Source organism: Lacerta agilis, chromosome 6 (genome assembly GCF_009819535.1).
Source record: "Lacerta agilis isolate rLacAgi1 chromosome 6, rLacAgi1.pri, whole genome shotgun sequence".
Lineage (NCBI taxonomy): Eukaryota > Metazoa > Chordata > Lepidosauria > Squamata > Lacertidae > Lacerta > Lacerta agilis.
Window position 1 is genome coordinate 30,569,899 of NC_046317.1, and position 26,063 is coordinate 30,595,961.

At 42.1% G+C, this 26,063-nt stretch overlaps 1 protein-coding gene across 3 annotated transcripts in view; it reads right to left on the reverse strand.

The window, feature by feature from the left end:
* ST6GALNAC3 (ST6 N-acetylgalactosaminide alpha-2,6-sialyltransferase 3) overlaps window positions 1–26,063 on the reverse strand; it is a 254,469-nt gene that overhangs the window by 54,809 nt on the left and 173,597 nt on the right. The window lies entirely within an intron of this gene.

Genomic DNA, 26,063 nt, shown 5'->3' on the forward strand with positions numbered 1-26,063 from the left:
TGGAATTGATTGCAAAGTACACTAATTTTAATGGATTAATTAAGCTTCAGGAATGACGTATGATGTTATAAGTGGGGGGAAATACCATATGTGCATTTCAATGGCAAGATGAATGTTTTAGCTCCTTTCTTTCTCAATGGAGTATCTCTTTGCTAATAAGTGGGGCTGCCCCTGATGATGGAAACTTCTTGAATTGCAGCCCTTGTTTTGTTAAGACACAGGATGAGACTACTCACTGCAAATGCTCTCCTCAATGAATTGGTTTTTAAATTTATTCAAGAGAAAAGAGAAGGTGGAAAATTGAATTTTGATTTTGTTGTTGTTGCAAATGCACTGTTCTCATCCTTGGAGCTCTATTATAACAAGATTTGTGCAAAGCTGTTCACGGCTGTATACATGAACTTCATAGCGTAATCTCCCCACCAGCTTTAAAACAATGGTAGCTATCTATGATGACGACGACGATGATGACACAAATCAAGTCCATAGTGTAAGACAGTGTTGTTTCAGTGTGCACTGTAATTCAAGTGCAGCCTTCCTGAAACAAATAGATGGGACAAGTGGAGCTCTGTGCTGTCCCCTTGCTGCTGGTGCTTTAGCCCAAATCTCTGGATGACTTCACCCAGTGGCTTCATGTAAATGTTAAAAGGAACAGAATAGACTAAAACCCTTGGGCACCCCAAATGACCATGTCCCAAACCAAGCTGGGTTGATTCAAGAGAATCTAAGCATCAGTCGAGTCAAGTTAAAACAACCCTAGATCACCATGGGTCAGGCAACTCAGAGTGATCCAGGGCTGTCGGGAACATTGCGCCAGGAAGGCAGATGGAGAACCTGTGAAAAGGTGGCAGCTGCATCTTCATGAAACAAGTTAGGGGTGGGTGTGGTGGGTGTGGGTGGATGCCTTTCCCACTCAACCTTTTCTTTATCACAACAAGCCTCCTCTTCCCAGTCCTGTAAAGCAGCACCACACAGGATTGAAATCTCCCGCTTACCGAATAGTAAGTGGAATATTTAGTCCTGTGTGGTTCCAGCTGCTGCTCCTTTGTAAGTGGCATTCTTCTGTGCAGTGAAGGAGCACTTGTGAAGGAGCAGCATCAGAAGGAGAAGGAGAAGGAGAAGGAGAAGGAGAAGGAGAAGGAGAAGGAGAAGGAGGCACAGAGCGGACTGGTCTGATTTAAGGGCCACAGATCAGGGCCACAGAGCAAATGTGGGGTGCATGTGCACAGCCCTAGTAGATAATATTGAATTAGACCAATGGCCTGATTCAGTATGAGAGCATTGTCTGGACTTATTAATAAGTGAACTTATTAATTTGTTTTGAAACTCTTTCTGTTGGTGTTCCCTGGGAAAGAATTGATAGGTGCTCCATAGAGAAACAAAGCAGATACCTGGGATTTTAGTGTAGCTGTGATCTGGCTGTAGCGTGTCAACTGAAAAATGAAACATAGCAGCAAAGACTCATAATCTAAGTCGGGCAACATAAATAAGTGATTTTTAAAAACTGCCTTTCTGCATTTCATACCAAAAATAAGTGATTTTTTATAAAAAAAACTGACCTTCTACATTTTTAAAATTGACTTTGCTAACACCAGTGCAGATAGAATCTACTTTTATATTAATTTTGCTGGTGGGAAGGAGAAGTTAGAGTAGTGCAAGAGAACCCTGAAGTGCAAACCAGTGTTATTATCTTATGGCCTAGGTTGGTTGTGCACTACATTGCTCAAATAGGGCTCCAAATTAATATGGAAAACTTTCTCACAAATGACCTCGGAAGCTTTCCCTACCATTGGTACCCATGTTGACATTTTACCCTTGCCGTCTGGTTATGCACACGGCAGAGGAATTTAACATCACAGGTAGGTTTCAGCAGGGTGATTTTGCATTGCATACCTTGCAGAAAATGCCTGGCCTTTGTTTCCTGCACAGTTTCTGCTTTCAAAGCAAAGAGGGGTGGAAAGAGGCTTATGATTGCACCTTAGTGCCATTGTGAAGGCTTTCAAAATGTTAATTTGCACTTACGTATAAGAGGAAGAATTGCCCCAAGACACCTCAGCAATGCCAAGGATACTGCTAGCAAGATAACCCCAGAGTGGGAAACTGAAGATTTCTCTGCAAGAAAAGGGTTCTATTTATAGGCATCTAACAGAGTCCTTTTTTACATTTCACTTAGCCTGCAAAACAATGAAGTCCAGTTCATGTCCATTCATGCTTATTTTAACTGAAGGGATGCTGCAGCATTTTCTAGTGTGATTTAAAATTAATTTAAGAATTGTAAAGTACTTTGTATACTGGTATTACAGTAGTACTACAGTGCTACAGAAGTAATATTCATATTTTCTTATGCTCAATGTGGTTTGTTTTTAATGGGGTGTGTGTGTGTGTGCAAAAACAGAGAGGAACAGGTTAAGATAGAGCAGTCCCTTGCAACTTGACTACATACCCTCCAAGTGTCTTGTTTTAAGCGGGACATCTGAAGATTTCTGCCTCCACCTTTCCCATCTCCTCTGCACCATCATTGCTGTTCTGCTTTGTTAGTGCCAACAGTCCTGGCAAGCTCAATGGAGTCCTTCCTCGATGGAGTCCTTCCTCACAGCTAGGCATTGTGGGCGAGGTTGTCCCCAAGAGTGCCTACACCACCCGGTGCTGTTGTGAGTAACTTTATATTGTACCGGTATTTGGTGCAAAGGAACAGTGGTACAGATATTTCTCTATGAGGAAGAACTCCTTCTGAGGAAGAACTCTTTCCTCAGTGCAAGGTATGAGGTGGGACTTACAGAAAAAACATTTGCCAATTTGCTTCAACTGTGTCATGGGTGGCAGTGCCAGCTGTGGTGATTAGGAAGAGGGGAGGTGTGGTTGCAGTATCAGCAGCAACCAGGCTACTAACTGTGGCAGAGGACAGATTTGAGGGCAGTAGATGGTGGTGGAATGATCTGCCACCCTTCCCAATCAGATAGTCGAGTCATGTCACTAAGCATGACTCATGGCATGGCCAGCCCTGGCTAGACCAAGGTCTAGTGGTTACAGCTAGAGCAGAAGGAAAAGGAGGAAGAAATTTGAACTTTAGCAGCAATGATGAGCTACAAGGGAAAGCACTTTAAAAATGAGAAATGAAGACACTCCAGCTGCAGCAGAGCTTCTAGAGCCTCCAGACACGATAGATTTTGCCATGCTTAGACACCAGTTTTGTAAGCATGGCACTGAGTTGCAGAAGAGTGGGTGCTTTGAACTTGGTCTCTCTCCTGGTCATTTTTTTTTACCTTCCTCCTCCTCCTCCTCCTCCTCCTCCTCCTCCTCCTCCTCCTCCTCCTCCTCCTCCTCCTCCTCCTCACCTACAGGAGATTCTGGCCTTGGTGTGTTTTGGCCGGGGGACTGGTGCCATTGTTTATTTGAATTACTGCCATGCAATCAAACTGTAGCTAGGCAATCAAGCTGCTGCTAGGCGATCAACCTCCTGCAGCACGGTAGGTAATCAAACTTGGGGGAAGGTCATAATTTAATTAAGTTTTTTCTGAGGGAGTAACTTAATCAAAAACCTTTACTGGGCAAATTCCAGAGGGAGAGCCGTATTAGTCTGATGCAGCAAATAAAAACAAAACAAAACAAACAAATAAAGGATGGTGTGGCATCTTAAACACAGGTGTATTGTGGCACACGTTTTTGCAGACTAGATCCCACTTTGTCAGATGCACAAAGTGTTATCTTCAATTGGTAGATATTTGTATGTGCACCCGCACGCACACACACACACACATTATACACATGAAAAAAGAGTGTGTAAATAAACAGAAGGGCCAAAGTCATGGAACTGCAAGAAGTCCAGCAGATAATGAAATTTCTAGGCAAAGATCAAATGTGTACAAGATAAGTACAACAGAAATAATAGATCATACAACTCAGCAAGATTGTGATAGCACCAATTATACCAGTTTCCCCTCCCTCCAGGCCTCCACATTTCTACCCAGGGACTCTAGCATCTCTTAAATCACGCCGTGAATATAATGCTATTAAATGCAACAGAGCTGATAAATGCAGTCAAATGTACTGATGGCTGGGCTCTGCTAAAATTTATAGTTCTATACACTTCCATAGCAGCAGTGCCATTGTAGGATATGCCAGGATAGTTTGGTTCCAGGGTCAAGGGGAGGCAATGCTGGAGAGTTTATGAAAAGTCACTACAAGGACTTTTGCCTGATTATGTTTAAGTAGTTTTCTTTACTTAAGACTGTTTCAGCTTGTGGGTTTTGGTCAGCCTGCATCAACTTCTGGTATATCAGCATAACAAGCTGAGAGAGTTTTGTGCATGCTGGCATCATTTTCTGTACTGAACCTATTATATTAGCTTTTCAGCAAAGCTTTTCTCACCTGTGCAAAGGATGTATTGGGAATAAAGGGCAAGCAGTCAGCATGAACCATCACAGAATCCAGAACTAGATAATACACAGTGCAACAGGACTGTAGCCTACTGATGGACAAGGTTAGGAATAGGATTAAATGTAATACAGCAACACACAAATGCAACATTAGATGTGCCTTTGAAAGGTGCCATGTGACAAGGGGGGTTGCTGTTTTCGGACCTCTATGTTTCAGGGATGGGAAACCCTGGACCTTCCACATGTTAATGGCCTACAATTCCCATCATCACTGAATTTGGCGTGTCGGTTGAGAGACTGATGGGCTTTGGGAGTTCAGCACCATTTTAAGGAGCACAAGTTTCCCAATCCTGCCCATTTGGTTGCATGCGAAGCACCAAATTCAAATGGAAATAAGAAGTGTAGAATGAGTTGCTGAAGAACATGACCCGTCTGAGGTTGTAGCCACTCACTAAATGGAAAAGCAAGCTTATCTGGTTTTGCACACACACAAAAAACACCCACAGCAGACACAGACGGAGGAGATGCGGCAAGCTACTATAACAGTTCAGCTAACCTTTTCGTCAATTGAGCTGTAAGTCAAGACCAAAACATCAGCACCGCTTTACGCTACAGTACATAATACACTCTTGCAGTGTAGAAGAGGGAAAAGAACAGGGGCGGAAGCCTTACAATTGCCATACTGAGGTGCATAGATCTAGTTGTTCCTGCTCAAGCGTGATGCAAACTATTAATGCTTCCTAGGGCATCTGTGCCAGGGGTCAGCTAGACATGAATTATAAACTAAATCCAAGGACAATAAACTAAGTATCCATTCACACACACACACACACACACACACACACACACACTTGAAGAAAGTGAACTGCTTTAGTGTGCTGAAGTTCTGTGTTGCCGCTTGGTCTTCTCATGGAATTGTTATACATTTTGGAATCACACAATGCTAAAACAGTTCCCCGCAGTGTGTGAAGGCAACACATGAAAGAGGCTCCCAGCACCATGGAATCTATCTATGGGGAAATGTGTGTGTGAAATGGATGTGATTAATTCTGTATATTATGCAACCAGGATAGACTAGATTTCTCATGCATAACAAAGGTGATGTGAAATCCTGAAAATTCCAGCTGTGTAGTGCGAGGCAATTAGTGAGAAGTCCCCCCCGCCCTCCCTTCCTCAAATGCCACAGTTGCTGATTTCAGGTCAGTTTGCACATTTTGAACACACATTGGATTAGTGTTAATAATACTGCATAGATGCTTGAGAAATAACTGTACTGCATATAGCTTTTGAATATCTTTATTTATAGTCAGGGTGGGGAAAAAAAATCTCAGCCATAGTGTTGAATCTACATAGCTTCTTGCATTTAATGTATGACATTAATTCAGTTTGTCACTTGAAAAGAATTGGTGATGAGATAAGGTGAGCAATATATAAGAATGCCACCTAATCGAAATCCCCAGTAACCATTATAATCTTGCTTTGCAAGTGGGGCGGGAGGAGGGGGAAGAAAAGACTTTCAAATGATAACTCAAAATTCTAATTTCACTGTATAGAATGGAACTCCAAATAATTGAGAACACCAACTTTTATGCAAACCTATTTTAGCTCAGCTGCCTGAATGTTAATTCATGCCTTAATGAAAAACAAATCTCCACAGGTCTTTCTACCTCCCTTCAGTGCTTAATACAAACTGGTGGCACAAATGGCCAGCATCACAAAGCCTTGCTTTAGGGATTATTTTCTTCATTTTAATTTTAAATGTCACTTTTTATCAACAGAAACTTAAGTGTGGCAGCCGCTCCAGCCTCTTCAATTTTCAGCAATACCACTCCTAAATATATGCCTCGTATTTATTTATTTATTTTGGTTAGCCCCTATTTAAAGGGACATTCTTTGCAACCTAGTCCAGTTCCCTTATATATAAAAAAGTAGCCTTTAGGGGCTTGAACCATGTTAACTTCTCAATCTAGTATTCTTTTGAATATATTACCTACCGCAGGAAGTATCTAAAGCAGTGGTTTCCGAACTCCCCCTACCCCACGGACCTCTTGAAAATTGCTGAGGGTCTTGGTGGACCACTTAAGTTTTTACCCCCACCTCCTACCTCTTCTAAGCAATTGTAATGCACTATGCTAGATGCTGAGTGTTTTTTCATTGCATTTTTACTGATATGCTACAGCAACCTCGGGTACAAAGCTTCTGTTGCTGAAAGTTAACATGAGTATGAAGACTTGGACTGATCTAGCAAAATGGCTAAGGTGTTGTTCACTCTATGCCTCTATCAATGGATTCAATAGAAAGCAGCTACCTGTTGTTTCTGGAGAATAGAAAGGGATGAATGGCAACCTTGAAGCTGTCACAGCAGCATGGAAGCATCAACTACATGGGGAGGAAGTTGCCTGTAGCCACTGACCATGTGGTAAGCCCAGTGTTCCCACTCCAACTTCCTATGATCTCCAAGACACTGTTAATGATGGACTTTCTAGCACAGCTCTAGCTACTACTCACTAACCTTTAAATTGAGTAGATGATGGTTCCTAGTCACCTGGTTCTTCCTTGAGGGTACCAACAAAGTGAGATTTGAACAAAAGCATCATCACTGGAATCCCCTCTCCCCTTAGAGAAGCTGTTCACCTTTATGATACACATATACACTGTAGGACCCTTTTAAACTCAAGGGATGACTAATGGTAGAGTTAGGCCCATAGTTATAATCAGTTTTGTGAACTCAAAGTTTGTCTTTTTGTCACCTTCTTGTAAAGGCAAGAAGGCTAGATCGTACTGTAACATCTCCCCCAGGTCTTTTACTTTCTTTGTCTCGTTAGAAATGTTAATGCCCTTTGCATGAGAATATTGGTCCCAGATATTTACTCCTAATCTCTGCCTTCATGATAAGAGCTTTCCTTGTTAAGTGCCATTGCTGAGTATTGCTGACATTCACATTTTATAAAACAACAACAACCCAGTACATCCATGTAAGTATAAACGCTAGCGATTTGATTTTGAACTTATTTAGAAAGAAACGCAGTTACTAAGACCTATACATGGAAAAGTGCCAAGTACTTGCACTTGATTTCTCAATAGATCATTTCCCTTGCTCTTTCTTCTGTAAGAATAAAACAGAATTTTTGTACCGGAGGAGGCAATACATTTTGGAATCAAGAAGCATCCATTGCTTGCAATAAATGCAAGCATAGCATTACTTCGAGATGCCAACACATTTCCAGAGCTTCTGAAAAGACATGCAGTCCCCAGATCAATGAAAGTGATGCTAAAGGATATTCCCTTTCCTCCTACTATGTGAAAATTCAATATGTGTAGAAACAGGAGGAATCTAATTCATATTGACAAAAAAGTGCATTTTTTCAATACCTAGTAACAGCATTCAGGGTACTATATACAACTTTAAATAAAATACAATTGGATTTAATTTCCTTGGATGGGAACCACATTTATGAAGCTAGAATAGTCTCAGTGGGAAATACCAATGTATAAACTTTTCCAGATTTCTATTGTTAGAATCTGCTTCTTAGTTTACTATTAAACTGATGGCCATAAAAATGCATTCATCTATGAGTTCCCAGACCTTCAGCTTCAAATCACCAACAACTGGTGGCAGGACTCTGGGATATTTTCCCTTCCCTTTCTCTGGAGTAAGCTGACAAAAAAAATATGATCTAGATCAGCCTTTCCAAGCTTGGGTCCTCAAGATGTTTGGGATTATAAGCACTATCAGCTCCACTAAAGGTAAAGGTAAAGGGACCCCTGACCATTAGGTCCAGTTGTGTCTGACTCTGGGGTTGCGGCGCTCATCTCGAGTTACTGGCCGAGGGAGCCGGTGTACAGCTTCCGGTTCATGTGGCCAGCTTAACAAAGCCGCTTCTGACGAACCAGAGCAGTGCACGGAAACACCATTTACCTTCCCACCAGAGCGGTACCTATTTATCTACTTGCACTTTGACGTGCTTTCAAGCTGCTAGGTGGGCAGGAGCTGGGACCGAGCAACGGGAGCTCACCCCATCGTGGGGATTCAAACCACCAACCTTCTGAACAGCAAGCCCTAGGCTCTGTGGTTTAACTAGGATGACCTGCAAGCAACTCAGGCAAGGCAGGAGCACATCAAATTCAATCACATGGCAGAGAATACATGTCACACTGCCATCCAAGTGCTCTATATTCAGAGTGAAACCCCATGTAAACTATGGCTGGGTCACTGAAGTGTGTTTCTATTGTATATGAAAGCATCTTGAAAAAAGGCTGTTAAGCAGAATACAGATAATAGGATCCCCTTCTAACAGCATCTCATTCGTGTTTCTTGCAGTAGTCCAGAATGACAGCAGATTCACTGAAACAAGCTGACGCAGAACTCCTATTACCTTTGAAGAAGGTATCTGAAGAAGTGTGCATGCACACGAAAGCTCATACCAGGAACAAACTCAGTTGGTCTCTAAGGTGCTACTAGAAAGAATTTCCTATTACCTTTGTATGAGATCCTTACTCTGAATCTAGTGGAGATGAGTGCTGCTTTAATAGTACTGTTTAAAGTTGGTCCAACTATGGAAACAATCTAAGTCAGGCATCCCCAAACTCGGCCCTCCAGCTGTTTTGGGGCTACAACTCCCATCATCCCTAGCTAACAGGACCAGTGGTCAGGGATGATGGGAATTGTAGTCCCAAAACAATTGGAGGGCCAAGTTTGGGTATGCCTGATCTAAGTGCTTGTATCAATCAATCAATTTATTTATTGCATTAGCCATATGGCCATAGCACATAGTAAAAGACCAGGCAGTGGCTTGTATTTTTATGTTGTGAAGCGCCCTGCGGTGAAGGGCAGCATCCAATCATTCAATCAATTTATTGAGGCAGTACTGTATATTTCTCCTAGAGGAGTAAATGAAGCCCCCATGTGATTCCACAGGCATGTAATCCTTGCAACATCACAATTCTTGAGAGTGTTTACAGCCATGTGCATTTCAAGAGACAATGGGAGACACCTCATTCATTCTGGGGTGAAGCAGGAAAATGTCTCAGGCCAGCCCTGGCACTGATGCATAGTATGGTGACCTCATGATGCCTTCAGGTTAACGGTTTTGCAAAACACAACCAGTTCATACCATTGCTCTGACCGTCTACAGGAAAATTGGAATTGTGTTATTTGTACTGCTTCTCAATGCTATGGCTGGGTTGTTTGTTTGTTTTTAATGAAGCAGTACACATATGTATCTATACATATTCTGAATTATACATATGCTATGCAAGTTGCTGAACTGCACTTAATTCAATCAGAGAGAGAGAGAGAGAGAGAGAGAGAGAGAGAGAGAGAGAATGCTCTGGGTTTTGAGGGCTTGCCTCGGGCAATGCTAATGCATTTTACATTAATACTCAGTGTCAGAGTTTCCTAACCTATGACATTAAAATGGCCTAAGCATTTTGTGCTACTGTTCTCTGGTATGGAAACGAAAGCCATTTGAGCTGGTGAGATTCATCATAACACAACACAGCAGGGTTTTCTATAAAATAATGCTATGGTATCTGATGCAAATACACCTGCTTTCATGTTTTAAATCTGAATCCCCATTACTTGCAGAACCTCACAAATCAGTCAGGTGTTTGTTGACCTAAACCTGCTCTCTCGTGCTTGTTGAAATGATACCACAGAAAGAGCTCCTGTTGCTGGCAAACCTATGGAAAATGCATCCACTGACCTTTTCTCACTAGAAGACAGAGCATGGATGAGCATGTGCACTGGGATAGGTTCTGACCTCTCCACATATATTGCTGCAAACTTAAGATTTTGTGTACAATTAAAGCTGCATGTTTCTTCAAGAATACACAGAGTAGTTCCCACTATTCTTGCACTGATGAAGTTCACTCGAAATGTAAAAGTGGGATGTAAGGATGCATTTAAAAATAAAAAGATTATGTTTGCTGCCTCCTTTACTGGCACTTGCATTTGGTTGCACTCTGGGTATTTGACAAGTTATGATCCATATTATGTTCTGTAGATGATGATATGTCAAGGGTGCCAGCTTAGAGGAGGGATTGGGCTTGATGGCTGTCTAGGGGCATTCAGATCTACAACTGCCTTACATTACAGGATGAGAAAGAAATACACATAAGTGAACAAGAAAACAAGTCGGCTGAGCATCTGTGCAGCTAATGATGTGTGAATGACACCAGCTACTTCCTGTGTTAACTATCTGTTGATTTGCTAGTTGCCTATCGAGGACCTCAATCCACCCCCCATTGACTTGACACAGGAGACAGATTTTTGGTTTGGGTTTTTGGCAAATAATTTAGGGCCACAACTTTATTTAAATACAAATTCGGTGAGTGGTTGCGTAGGCATTGGTTCAGACTACTGTCACACCGGGACAGAGGCTGGCCTAGAACCAGCGATTGGGAGAATGCGACTGAGGAGAGTTAAGGACCGGGGGGAAGCAACGCGTCCCTCTTCCTCAATGGTCCCGGGGACTCGGCTTATGGCCCTAACCCCTACCGGGGGCATCGGACAAAGCATAAGAGTCGCCGGATTCCTTTAACGGAATTCCCAGCATCAACCTGATTCTGGATGGGCAGCGCCCAATCCAGCAATCCACACAGGAACCAATGCCTAACCGCCAACCTTACAAGTTGTGACAAGTTGCTACTGCAGTAGGCAAAACCAAAAGGCACAGCCAATCGGCCAGATGGACAAATTCCTAATGGGCCCCTGCTACAAAGCAGACGACCCCATGACAGGCAGAGCAAAGTCAAAGCAGAGGCCTAAGAAAAAAGGGGGGGCGGGACGGGTGATCAGCAGCCGAAGCCAAGAGAAAGGAACACCCTACGTGCGGAGGCTTAAATAGGACGCTAAGCTGTCCATCACAAGTTGCAACATTAACTTTTGCCCAGCAACTCCTAACTGACCATTAGCTACTAAGGCCGGCTACCGGCCCCACCCCCACAGGAAGGGAATGTGTCTTGCCAGGTCCCGATTGCAACACGTGCTCTTACTCATGGTAGAACCCGATTTGTCATTTCATGCAAATCTCAAATTAGGCTTTTTCCAATATGAACCTATTCCACAATCACTGGGTGAGAAGCTACACTGTGAACTCTTCCAGCAGAGTTTTGACTGGGACCTTTTCCATTGAGCTTCTACAGTTATGGGTGATGGGGGAGTAGCTGTCACCACCCTCAGGGATTCCATCTTCCTTACCAGGAGGACAGCCCTCTCGGGAGCTGGATTTGAGAGTCTGTATTTGGCATTGTGTCCGAGAGACAGAGGTGGGATTCTGCTGGTGCACTAGCCATTCTGTTGCCCAGCAGCTTCACTGCTTGAAGGGAGATGGGCAATCAAGGCAGGGCCACCAATCTACATCAGCCATTGGTATGTAGGACTAGAAAGTTCCTTCAGTTATTGCAGGTGTATTAAACAATAAGCAAAAGAAGCACCGCATTTCACATATCCACATATATAAATATTAACATTGTTTTAAAAGAAGATTGATCCGAGGCTGGTGTCGCCTTAATGCTTAACGAAGAGGGGCATAATAGATTTAAAACTTATTTTCTGTATTGTCCTTAATACAAAGAATCATAAGAATACTTTGTGTGGCGATATAAAACCTAATGGCCCCTACAGAATTCTAGGTTGTTCCTCCCCAATGTTTGCTTAAGTTGTGGTGAAAAATAGCTTGCTTTATTTCCCATCAGATAGCTGCTGATCCCCCACCCCCACCCCTTGCAATCACATCAGAGAACCCACTGCCTGAGCATCACAGAATACAAAAGATTCATGTCATTATGATTTATCGCTCTTTTTTTGGGTGCTGTTTTCATAATGGAATCAGAGAGACAAAGAGGAATACAGAGAACAATGTTATGCTTATTATTAAGAGAAACTTTGATTCGAGCAATGCAAGGCAGGCAATTTTGTATCTCATCCAGTTTAACAGGGGGGTGGGGAGGATGCAAGAGTTTAATCCCCCACCCCCAGTCTGCAATCTAGAAGACTCCTTCAGCTACAGAGAGAGATGACTTTCTAAAGTGTAAAGCTGGAAGAGCATTTTAAGTTCGATTGGACTGGAAACAGCAGCAGCAGCAGCAGCAACAACAACAACAACACCACACACCCACACCCACACACCCGGAACTGTGAAGATCAAGGATTGCATATTGGATACTTCCAGCTTTGCTTTCATCTGAGTCTTTCACATACAACTCTAACCTTCATAACCCCACATGTAAATAACATTCTGAGTCTGATTTTCAAATATTTATATCACACACTGTTGTACAATATGTCTGGATCGATGACTTTCCCAGCCACTTTGGCAGATCACATATTGAGAGGATGTTGTGGTGCCCTTCCTCTTGAAAATTACCAGGGTTTCAAAACTATTGTGGTTATGTGTTCGATATGATTTATTTTGAAACCACAGTTGGCACTATAATGGTTTCAGGTGTGAGTCCCTTCCCAAGGGAGAATTAAGGTCAAATTTAGACTAAATAAATCACTGTTGTTTGAGGAAGTCATCAATCCTTAGCAAAGGTTCATTCATATCATAAGGATATGGGAAAGTTTAGTCTGAGTATCAGCCTTTCCATAGGAAGGAAACAGGATTGCCATTTTCAGTTCAAAATCTGCCACATACTGACTTAAGTTACACAATCCCCTCAACATTTCACCTCTGGCTATAGTTCATTAGTAAGCTGCTGTTTCCACAGAAATATACTATTTTAGTTTATTTAATTTCTTGCTGGAATCTGAAAGAGCAATATATTGGAGGTCTGTAACAATACCCCTGGATGGCAATCTGATGGTTTACAAGAGATGCCCTCACTGCAAATCTGGTAAGCAGGCGCACCAACACAGCACAGAGCTAGAATCCCACAGATAATAGCTTTTTGAAAAACCTTAGCAGAGGTCAAGGCATACAGATACAAAGGTTCTTGAGGCAATCCCTCCTATCTAATATTCCTGCTTTCTGGATATTAACACACCAATCTCTCAGTGGCATATCACACTAAGGGCTTGCTAGCTGGGTAGGTAGGTTATGTTTATGATACATGACAGGGCCTTTCTTTGCTTTGGAACACATTTTCTATCCAATTAGTCTTCCTGATAGCAAATCAGATACAGTAAGCATGGTGTCACCTCTATTATGCAAAAGTCCTCACGTTTATTTCTATTGTGAGTTGAGAGTTGTCTTAAAATGTGTTACATGGGGACTTTATTGTTGAGATACCCAAAAAGGTAGACCTTGAAACTTCTAGGTCAGGAATGGGAAACCCTGTGGCAATTCAGATGTTGCTGGACTACAACTCCCATCAACTCAGATTGCTGGCAGAGGATGATGGAAGTTGGAGTCCAATAACATCTGTAGGGCCCTAGATTACCCATGCCTGCACTAGGCTGCTGGACAAACACAGTCCAACTATTTTTTCAAGCAACCCTGCTATAACACCAGGTTCAGTATAACATCTAGGACAGGCTACTAGAGAGAACTCCCCAAGCTCTTGGTTCAGCGCTTTAACAGTGCAACTGATACTCTGGAGAAACAGATCTTTTCCTAGGACATCTCCTCAATTGGCACCAAGGTCGGTACTGTGGAGTGGAACCTTGATGGAATTTATCTGGAAAAGAGGAGGCTCAGTATCCATTCAAGCCTCTATGAATCTGGACTGCTTCCTTAGAGCATCTATGTAGATGCACTCCTAGGCCTAGTTCACGTAAGTTGCTGGTGGCCTGGGCTATACCATTACACCCTCTTGAAATAAATGCCTTACACACAGAAAACCAGTGCATTAGAAAGAAGGCACAGCTTGAACATTTCTCCCTTGCAATTACTTTGATATGTGTAGAGCATTTTAAAAAGGAAACAAGCAAGGGAGCATTGAGTAATTCAACCTCTCCTCCCACCTGCAGTTTGAAGTGGAGCAGTCCAAGAACAGTTCAGCCACCTCATCTAGGCTATGAACTAGGCTACAATCTTGTACTGGCACTAACGTATACATTCGGGTACATCTGTAAGGATTATAAGTGAATTTTCCACAAATCATTCCCATTGATTATTTACATGCTGTTCTACTTCTCCTCCTTACTGGGCACTAGTTGTACTGAACATAGATGTTTGCACACTTCAGCATAACACCATGGCTGCTAAATTCATAGTTGATTGTTACAAAAATATAGCAATTCTACACACACACACACACACACACACACACACCCCTTCATGCATGAGGGGAGGAAAATTTAACTACCATTTATGGTTTGAAACAAGTGGTTTCCCCCCATATTTGAATGTGCTTTTGTGTCTGGATGTTTTGCTCACATTACAAAGCAATTGTACTGACCACTTCTACGGTGTGTGTGTGTGTGTGTGTGTGTGTGTGTGAAGAAAAGACCCTAGGCATGGAATGGCTAATTCTGAAAATGAACCACCAGCAACAATGGACTGATGTAATCTGTGTAATTGTGTGGCTATCTCACATCAAGAGATTTCCCAACTTATATAATATGCAAGTATTGCGGAACATGAAGAAATTAATATGGACATCAAGAAAAAAATGGGATCTATTATCTGGTCCTATGACCCAGATGTTTTTCCCCTCTTCCCATTTTGGTTATCAAGAATTAATTGCCACAGATACACTGGAGAATAATTCATTCAAAATATTACTAATACTGTAGTTTTACTGCAGATACTGTTCAACATGGAAGCCTCAGAGATTACCTGTATTTTTCGCTCCATAAGATGCACTTTTTTCCTCCTAAAAATTAAGGGAAAATATCTGTGCGTCTTATGGAGCAAATGGTGGTCCCTGGAGCCGAATTGCCCAGGGGCCAAAAGCAGATAGTGCTTTTTATTTTACAAAGAGAAAAAGGGGTGTTGAAAGGACCCCGCTCAGCAGCTGATCAGCAAGAGAACGGGAGAGAGATAAGAGTCCGGCTCCCTTTCACCCGCCCTTCACTCCCTTGGTTTTCTTAGGACGCTGCTTGACCTTGCAACTGCCTGTCATGGGGTCGTCTGCTTTTGGGGCAGGGGCCCAGTAGGAATTTTTACATTTGGCTGATTGGCTGTGGCCATCTGGTTTTCGCCTACTGCAGTAGCAACTATTCACAACTTGTAAGATTGGCGGTTAGGCATTGGTTCATTGTGATTGTGATTGGAGGGGTTGTCTCCCCTCCAAATGATGATGGTGTAGGGAATTCCGTTAAAGGAAGCCAGGGGCTCGACATTGCTTTTGTACGAACCCCCGTCGGGGGACAGGGCCACGCAGGAGCCCCTGGGAACCTCCGGGGGGGGAGGGCTCTGCCCCCAGCCTCCATATCTCTCCCCGGATGGGATCTCCCGCCGCTGACCGGTGGTCAGCTCTGTCCCGTCAGACAGCTAGTCAGAACCAATGCCTGCGCAACCACTCACATAATTTGTATTTTAATAAAGTTGTGGCCTAAATTATTGCCAAAAACCCAAACAAAGATTATGTCTGAAGTGTGAATTTATTGGGGGGTGGGGCTTGGGGACCTCGACACACAAACGTTGTCCTCCAATCAGCCCCGCCAGCGGGGTTGAGGGATTGTTTACAAGGGTGAGTGGTTGGCGGCAAGCGCTTATGCTCTTGGTGGCGGATAGGCTCTGGTTCAGGTGATAGGCATGGCACGTGACTGTGGCCATGCCTATGCAATGACAGGATATTCCGGTAAAGGAATCCAGGGACTCACTGGTTTGGTGTTTCCCGCAAGGGGTTCAGCCTGCACCCGAGTCCAGGGGACACCAGGAAGGCTGTTTGAAGTTCCCTCCATCAGCTGTCCCTGGTGTTCATCCTTGGCTGTCCTACAAACGTGGCTCTGGGACAGCGCTGCCTGCAAGGGTGCAGGGAAATAGTCGAACCAGAACCTGTGCAACCACTCACTTGATTGTAATCAATAAAGTTGTGGCCTAAATTTCTGCCAAAAACCAAACCAAATATCTGACTCCTGTGTGAATTTATTTCGGGGAAAGTAAAAGGTCTAAACACGCAAAAGCATCTTCCACGTAATTGGGTACCTGGCATTTAGCAATATGTTTAGCTCTCTTTCTAATGAACATGCCCTTCATTAAGTTGGGAAGAGCAGGCAATCTGTGTACCTTGGCAGTGTTTTCCTTTCATATCTGTGTACACAGAAATGTTAACCTCATCTTTCATGAAAGCTACATAAGAGGAACCTCAACCTTCACCAGCTGGGAGTTAGATTTTGCACACCAGCCTTCCCAAGATTAAACGCTAGAACAATGCTTGCAACCTGATCTAAGAAATTTCCCATGAATGCACAACCACAAATACACACAACATCATCAAGATAACAGACCCTCCAATTGTTCCTATTTTCCAGGGACAGTCCCAGATTTACAGAAGCCATCCCGGTTTCTGATTTGATCCTGGAATGTCCCGCTTTTCCTTAGGATGTCCCTATTTTCATCGGAGAAACGTTGGAGGGTATGGAGTTATGCAACCCCCCCCCAAACCAAGGAGATAAGTAACTATACAACCTTTAGAAGATACCTGAAGACAGCCCTTTATAGGGAAGTTTAATTTTTTATTATGTTTTTATATACCGGTATGTTGGAAGGCACCTTGGTTGGCTGGAGCAACCAAGTCAGATGGGTGGATTATAAATAGTAAAATTATTATTATTATTATTATTATTATTATTATTACTATTATTATTATGGAATGGGGCATCCCTATCTTCATCATAGAAATGTTGGAGGCTATGAGATGGGCCATGAATGGGCATAGCTGTCAACTTTTCCTTTTTTTGCGGGAAATTCCCTTATTCCAGTGCCGTTTCCCACTGCAAAAAAAGGGAAGGTTGACAGCTATGGTCATTTCCCAATGCAAGAAAAAGGAAGGTTGACAGCTTTGTGAATGGGACAAATACGGAGTTTCTAGGTCTTATAGATTTAGATACATTTCTGATGCAGTAACTGAACTGTAATAAGTTTTCCTGCACTTCAACCACAAATACTCTTGGAAAGAGAACAGTTTTATCTGAGTCTACCCAGAAAGAATACCGTAATCGTAATTCTAAATATTTCCATCTGGAATCATTCTTTAATAATTAAGCCAAGATAAGAAAATATCAATTTAGTTCTTTGTATAGAAAATCAAGTACAACTAAGCAAGTGAAATGTAAAGTGGGGGCATTTTGCTGCTGCTGCTGCTGCTTCTATCAACCTCTCATGCAAATAAGAAATGATGTTGCTGAGCTTTTAGGAATCTTCATTACTTGCAACACTGGGAAGCAGTAAAAATGGGACTATTGGCATGAAGCCAGTTCTGTTAGCATATTTTCACATTTTTCTTTGTTTGACTCTTAGGACAACAATAACACATCACAAAGCTTTGAAGCATTAACAAATACGAGAACAATACAATACAATACAATACAATACAATACAATACAATACAATACAATACAATACAATACAATACAGAAAGTACCGGTATTTTTTTTAAGGGAAGAGATCAGTTTTATTTTCCCAAGTTCTCCACATAAGGTATGGTTCATTTCCCCCAATATAATACATGCCTGTGCAACTCTTTTGGAAAGCTGGCCACTTACGGTACTCAATTATCCAAGTACAATATCATACAGAGTATATACATCCTTGATTTAAAAAAAGGCATATTGGGTGCAACCACTGAATGCCTAACTCTGAAGTGTAATTGTTTAATAAAATCTGCACAGTTTTGTTTGTTCCTTTGATAGAAAATAAAAGCAGCCACTGTTTCCCTCTCCTAATAACAGAAAGAAATCTGGTTGCTACAAAGCCCACTCACTCATGCTACATTAATTTTTAAAAGAATCAATGTTGTAAGCTGTAGTTATGGTCTACGACAATCATAATCATCCCAGGGAAATCAGTTCCTCCCATCACCAGGGAGGTCATTAGAGCACTATCAGCTACAGTGCACATACCTGCCTAACAACCTATTATTTATTGAAATGTTTCCACGAGTTATTCTGATAAGTTCTAATCATTAGCTGTTCACACCGGAGATGTTATAAGGTGCTCTGCCTGATGCAAGGAACAAGAATTCATGCACTGGAACAAGTTTCTGCTCACAAACAGTTATACAGGAGACAGGTGAGTTACCTGTTCTGGCAGGGGTTGCACTCACTCTGAAGGAACAAAGTTTTTCTGAGATTTTCCAGAAAAGAGAAATAAACAGAAACCTTGGGGGAAATCAGAGGCCTTGGAATAGTGTCACAGGGCTGCCGGCATTTAACTACAAGCTGGTAGGTATGAAGCATGTGGTAAGAGATAAATGGTTTCATGAAGAATATTAGAATCCTCTGGGTAGTTCCTTATCTCAGAGGGAAACTTGGGTCTTGTCTGAGAACTCGCTATTGGATGATTGCTGTACAAGCAACACTTGAGAACCTCAGGCCGCATGAATGGAATGCTCCATCAGTTAATGTCCTCTTGTTGGTGCCATCTGACCTCTGAAGAACTATTTGCAATCAACACCAGGTCTCAGCAGCCATTCCGGAATGACAGGCCATAATAATTATAATAATAATAGCCCACATTATTGTGTAATTTTCTATTTCTCATTTATTCAGGGACTTCACATCAACATAATTTCAAGTACATTTAATGGATTTGTCCTGAGTGAATGCATTTCCAATTCATTTAATGGAAAAGAATCAGTTACAGTTGATTATAAAATGGTCACATTTCTGAATACGTAAAAAATGGACTTGAACTACACTCTGTGTGAATGTAAAATTCTGTGCTAAAGATCGCCTTTCTACAAAGCAGGCTCTGGTAATGTTGTTCAATTTAATTAGATATAATCTTTGCAGTTTTCGTTAGCTATTAACATTATGTAAAGATAAACTTAAGCATAATGAATCCTTTCATTATCACATAATTGTTATTTTAATGATTACATTATGAGCAATATAATACTGTACATATTTCTGCTTTTTCACATTAGTGGGCAATTATTTCTAAGGCCTCCTGTAATAATCTGCCCACCCACAGAGGCCAAATTATTAATGTGTCTGTATTAAAACTTGGCTCTTGGTGTATGTGTCAATACTATGTACAGAGAAGGAGATATGAATCAACAAGCTAGACTGTATTTATACATGGAAGAAACCCCATCTGGGCATAAACAGAATGAGACAGATCGGGTCCTCCCTTAAAGAGGGCATGTATTGCGGTGAGACCTGGAAAACCAACACCCTGTGTTGTGGGTGGGTACGATTGGTCAGTCACAACACCCGATTGGAAGGTCCCTCGATGATGGGTTCAATCGGGCCAATGGGGCATAGGTCAAGGGACATATATATACCCATGCACATGACCTAGAGCTTCCTCTTTCGGCGTGTGCATTCGGAACACCCGCCCATCTCTCCCTACTTTTAGGGCTTTTGCGCTTGACCTTGCTATGCCGTCGTGTGTCGTCTGTCATTGGGACAGGGGCACGGCAGGAATTTCCCCACTTGCCTGATTGGCTGTTGCCATTTGGGTTTTGCCTGCTGTGTAGCAAATCGTCACAACTTGTAAGGTTGCGGATAGGCTCTGGTTCAGGAATTTGAGCCTGATCTGGTTTAGTCTGGCCAAGTTAAAGCTAGGAATAATAATAATAATAATAATAATAATAATAATAATAATAATGGAAAATGTTAATGGTAACCTCCATGTGTTTATCAGTTATGTGGATATAATTTAATCATTTAATTGTCACCCAATTTGATGGGATCATTTATCCTGAGGAGACCTTAGTAGAACGGGTAAATGTTTGTAACACCCGGAAAGTAAGTATTAATATTATAATATAATATTCTAACAGAAATTTAGGTTGCTGGTGGGTGAGGATGAGAATATACAAACCTGAGACAGCTATATACGAACTTTCCCAACAAGAACTAAAGTATCATATGCCGAACAAAAAGCAATGACAAACCTAGACAGCATCTTAAAAAGCAAAGACATCACCTTGCCGACAAAGGTCCGTATAGTTAAAGCTATGGTTTTCCCAGTAGTAATGTACGGAAGTGAGAGCTGGACCATCAAGAAGGCTGATCGCCGAAGAATTGATGCTTTTGAATTATGGTGCTGGAGGAGACTCTTGAGAGTCCCATGGACTGCAAGAAGATCAAACCTTTCTCCATTCTCAAAGAAATCAGCCCTGAGTGCTCACTAGAAGGACAGATCCTGAAGTTGAGGCTCCAGTACTTTGGCCACCTCATGAGAAGAGAAGACTCCCTAGAAAAGACCCTGATGTTGGGAAAGATGGAGGGCACAAGGAGAAGGGGACGACAGAGGATGAGATGGTTGGACAGTGTTCTCGAAGCTACTAACATGAGTTTGGCCAAACTGCGAGAGGCAGTGAAGGATAGGCGTGCCTGGTGTGCTCTGGTCCATGGGGTCACGAAGAGTCGGACACGACTGAACGACTGAACAACAACAACATGCCGAACAAATCATTATGCTCTACAGTAGATGGCCTCCTATAGATACCATTCCATCAAGCACTTTTGGGGGGTGAGATTGTGGCACCCAAAAATATGTGTTTTGGGGCACTGTGCTCCTGCACAAAAAAAGGATGTCCTGATTTTATCAAGGACAGTTGAGGGGTAGGGGTTTCAAGCCCCTTGCTGGCCATGATACATGGCGACCCATTGAGTCACCCATTATGAAGCGATGTTCTACATGTTTTCTTGGGCTCCAAACATTTTCAATAGGCACCACATGTCTGCCATATTCATCTCTGGCCTTTTCTCTGTGCATAACACAACTTTCCAAATTATCCATTTATAACCAAGGCACTATACATTTAAAGCAATATAATACCACTTTAAGCAGCCATGGCTTCCCTACAAAAATATATTATTAAATTAGCCAAAGGCTTGGAAGAAGAGGAATGTTTTCACCTGGAGCCTAAAGATATGCACTTAAGTTGCCAGGCAAGCCTCTGTAGGGAGAGCATTCCACAAGCCGGGAGCCACCGCAGAAAAGGCCCGTTCTTGTGTTGCCACCCTTCAGACCTCTGGTGGAGGGGACACATGGTGGAGGGGACATATGGTGAGAGGAAGTTCTTGAGGTGCACTTAAATGCTCTTAATAATAAAACATCTGGATAAAATCTAGTCCAATCCTGGACTAAGTACTTCATCAGTTGATTCTGGACTATTAGAAGGCAGTGCAAATGCCATTCTCTTTCTTCCTCCCTGCTCCCTCCCCCCACCATTCCACCAGACACTTGCTATCAGGAATGTTTCTCACATTCAGGAGTGTTACAGGATGAGCTTTAAGTGTTTTATAATGAAAAATCTATTTATTTCATTAACATTTTGTGCTTCATACCCTTTGTTTTTTCAGCCAATAAAGAACTCTTAACTGACAAAGGGGCTATTAGTCATTCCATGAATGAAGATGGACAAAACCATTAACCTTTTCTGAAAGAATTGCTTTATAAAAAGAAAGAAAGAAAGAACAGAGACGGGCAATGAATAGTTCAGGGAATGCTCACAGTAAAAGTTTGGGGATGATCCCAATGATCCCAAGTGGACCTTGTCGAAGTTACAAAGCCATGAGTTTACCACAGTATGTATACCAGAGCACATACATACACACAGACACACACACACACACAACTGAAAACTTCTTGGATCACTGCCTTGTCATGGTGAAGGGGCTTGAATAACTGCAAGAAGCTATGAGCTACGGCGTGCAAGGCCACCCAAGACGGACAGGTCATAGCCGAGAGTTTAGACTAAATGTGATCCACCTTGGAGAAGGAACTGGCAAACCACTCCAGTATTTTGCCAAGAAAACTCTATGGACATAAAAAAGGGAGAAGCTTTGAGAAGAAAGTGAGAGTTTCCAAGGCATGCCCTGGTTCATGGGGTCACGGAGAGTCGAAAACGACTAAGACAACTAAACAACAAACAACAATATTTGCAGGGCAGCTGTTTAAATTTGCATGGAAATGTACATTTGTATGGTTCAGATAACAAACTAAAGCGGATCCTTGTCCGTGCTGCCTAGGGAAGCCGATCTGAGAGCTGATTTGCATTAGTACTGTAGAAGATCTCATGCAAAGAGCTTCAAAGCTTAAGACACTGTGAAGCTCATGTATATAAGCCATTGTAGCATATCTTAGTATTGGCATTAAGCCCATTCCTGGGCCCCCCACAGTCTCTAGAAAAAATCACCTAAATGTATTTTATCCCACCAAATTAATATTCACCCAGTAATCAAAATCACCCCCCCCCCAATTAATTTATACCACCCAGAAATACTGGGGCACTCTGAATAAAGATTTTTCCCATGCCCTGGGACCCCATTCCCTAGCAATATCCCTGATGTAGCAACTTTATAGTGATGATATGGAGGTCCAGGTCAGATAAGCAACTGAGTAAGTGACCACTCGAGAATCTTATGCATGCCATCATGAATGAATGAATGAATGAATGAATGAATATTTATACTCTGGCTCGGTTTCCCCACCTACTCTGGGCAGCTTCCTGAACATATAAAAACATAACAAAATGCCAAACATTAAAAACTTCCCGATACAGGGCTGCCTTCAGATGTCTTCTAAAAATTGTGTAGTTCTTTATCTCCTTGACATCTGATGGGAGGGCATTCCACAGGGAGGGTGCCACTGCCGAGAAGGCCTTCTGCCTGGTTCCCTGTAGCTTCACTTCTTGCAGTGAGGGGACCACCAAAAGGCCCTCAGAGGTAGACCTCAGTGTCCAGGCTGAATAATGAGGGTGGAGATGCTCCTTCAGGTATACTGGCCCGAGGTCGTTTAGGGCTTTAAAGGTCAGAAGAAACACATTGAATTGTGCTTGGAAACATTATAAATCTAGTAAATGAAATTATAAATATAATAAATGAAGAGATAATAGAAGGGAGGTGACAGATCTGTGTCAGCCTCATCTTCGCAAGCAGACAGAATCACAACCAATGGTAAAAAGGATCTCATAAGTTATTGACTCTCAACAAAGTTACTTTGGAATAAGCAGTTTTATAGCACAGATTACATGTATTGTCATGGTAACAAGCCAATTGCATCAATGAAGCTGATCAAAGTCTCAGGTTGAGCAATTCCATATCCTTGCATCCTGACTTAGAAGTCAGTGAGCAGCATGATGCATTTCTCTGCCTCAAATGATAAAACATCACTTTCAAAGCCTAATATGTTGCACCATCTGGTGCACATACTGAGGAGACTAAGGACTCCGCCGTGTGAAGCTCAAAAGCAATTTGTTGCCTTCGGATCCATCTAAAATACTAACTACCTTTCATATTATGCAACTTGCTTACTGGATTCATTTTGTCCATTCCTTATTTCCAAAGGTGGACCAGAGTTGATGTCTTGCACAGAATACTAATTTCTGGTGCATCTTGGGTTATACTGGAGCAAGCAGCAGCAAATATTATTTATATCCTTGTAATGGCAACATACCATAACTGAGAACAATGGAAATGAATACATAGGAGGCACAGAACAAGAGTAGGGCAATAGAACCACTTGTACCAGGATTGGGACCACAGTGATGAGGCTAAATGGTGATGTGGTATGTTCCACTGCTAAGGGATTCTCTGCAAGGGGAAATTCAAATAGCTCCATTTTTGGTAGTTGGTGGGCAGCCAAAACATTTTTATTCTGCCAGTTTTTGACAAGATTTTAAGAGTTTAGTAACTCCAGGGGTAGTATGCTAGATCTACTCAGAGTAGACCCCCTGAAATTCATGGACACGACTAGCTTAGGTCTGTTCACTTCAGTGGGTCTGCTCTGAGGATAACATAGGTGACTACAATGCTTCTGCTCTTCTGATGCTGGTTTTTATCGCATTATGATATATACTGTACTGTGAACAACCTTGGAAGCCATTTGGCTCCAAAAATTATTTATTTTTTAAAAATAAATATCAACATAATACATGAACAATGCTGGTCTCAGAAACTCCCATCGTATGTGGTGACTCAAGACACTAGCCCAGAAGGGGTGGCATAAGGGAACAGGCATGTCCTAAAGGAAACAGTTGCCCCGACTGAGGAGCAGAAGATCACAAACATCTGTATGACAATTCCATGCTTGGGCCTGCATCCTGAACTAATGGTTTACTCCACCTGAGTAAGCAACCTGGACCTTACTAAGGAATCAACTCATCAACCAACCAACCAACCCCTCCAACTCTACTCATTCAACAAATCCCTATATTAAATAATTGCTAAAGATATGTGTTGTGTCTTAGGAGTTTACAGCTCTAGGCCAAAGCATAGCCTGTTTAACCACTGTTTGCCCATGAGTGTTGGGATATAGCTGAGAACAGCTGTTAGAGACTGCAGCTTGGTTGAGCTCTGAGGCTCATCAGAGCAACTGGTCTGCTGCATTTGAGCTACCTGTAATCTGGTGGGTCCCCAATCTGATTTGAGACGCTGATATGAATGCCAACTATGAGGTATGCTGATGATCAGTTAAGTATCTTTTAATTATTATTAAATTTGTATACCATTCTTCATCCGTAGATCTCAGGGCAGTTCACAACATAAAAAGTAGTGTGAAATTCTTTATAAGACTTTTAGAAGACCTATACTATAACTATGTTGTTTATAGTCATATTTTAAAACAAAACAAAGCAAAACATCTCAGCAACATCTGACTAAGCAGTACGCTTGAGTAATACATGGTTCTGAACACAGTATTACCAACCAGTACCGCATGTGTTGATCACTGACTGGGTAGCCAGTATTGCGGGTGGTGTAGTCAAGGTACTGGGCCTGACAGCAGATTGCAACACAGTTTTTGCTTAAGGCACTGCACCACTGCTAATCTGGACTGTTCAGGATAAACAGTGAGGGGGGGTTGCAAGCTGGCTGAAATTAGACCAGCCTAGCCCACAGCAATGTTGCTTGATGCTCATTTTAAGCATTGCTTCTGTGAAAGTGACTTTCTGTTTTTTAAGGGCAAATGGTTTCCAAAATGAGCCTCGCCACCAAGACACTCCCTTCCTCCATATCACCTCCACGTAAGGCTGTGGTGTATGGTAGCATTGATCTCTTTGCTTCTAACCTTCATTAATTTTACGCATCCCTGAGGGTGGAGCAGCTTTGGTGCCAGCTAATTAAATGCTATTTAGAGCTGCTCAGTGCATTTTATCAGACCAGAATGAACTCTTTTGTTTTAATGGAATCTACAAGGATTCCTTTCCCAGCTATTTACTAATTAAACGATGCTGTAAGATCTTCTATTAGGTTTTAAACTTCAAGGCAACTCAATAGCGTGCTGGAATTCAGGTAAGCAGTCACAAAGGGGGGGGGGAATCCTTTTCACATTTGGTTACTGGTTGGCATCCCTATAAACATAGTTTAAATTTTCCTTTCATCTGACTCTGTATACATAATGCAGCTTTGAAAAGTGCTAATGAAGTATTGGAAAAAGCTGTCAGTGTCTGAGCACCTCCACAATCATAAAAATGAAAAGGCCTTATTTATGCACAACAATTATTCAGAAATAAGGAAAGTTCATACTGCCTTAAACATATAAATATTTCCCTAATGAGGGTCTGCAAAAAAGAGCAATTTTTTCTTCACGTTCACACCATCATGGTGTAAAGAACAATAGCCAGGTTTTGACAGCCTGTTTCAGAAGTTATTTTGTGTTCAGGTTAGGTAAACAGGGA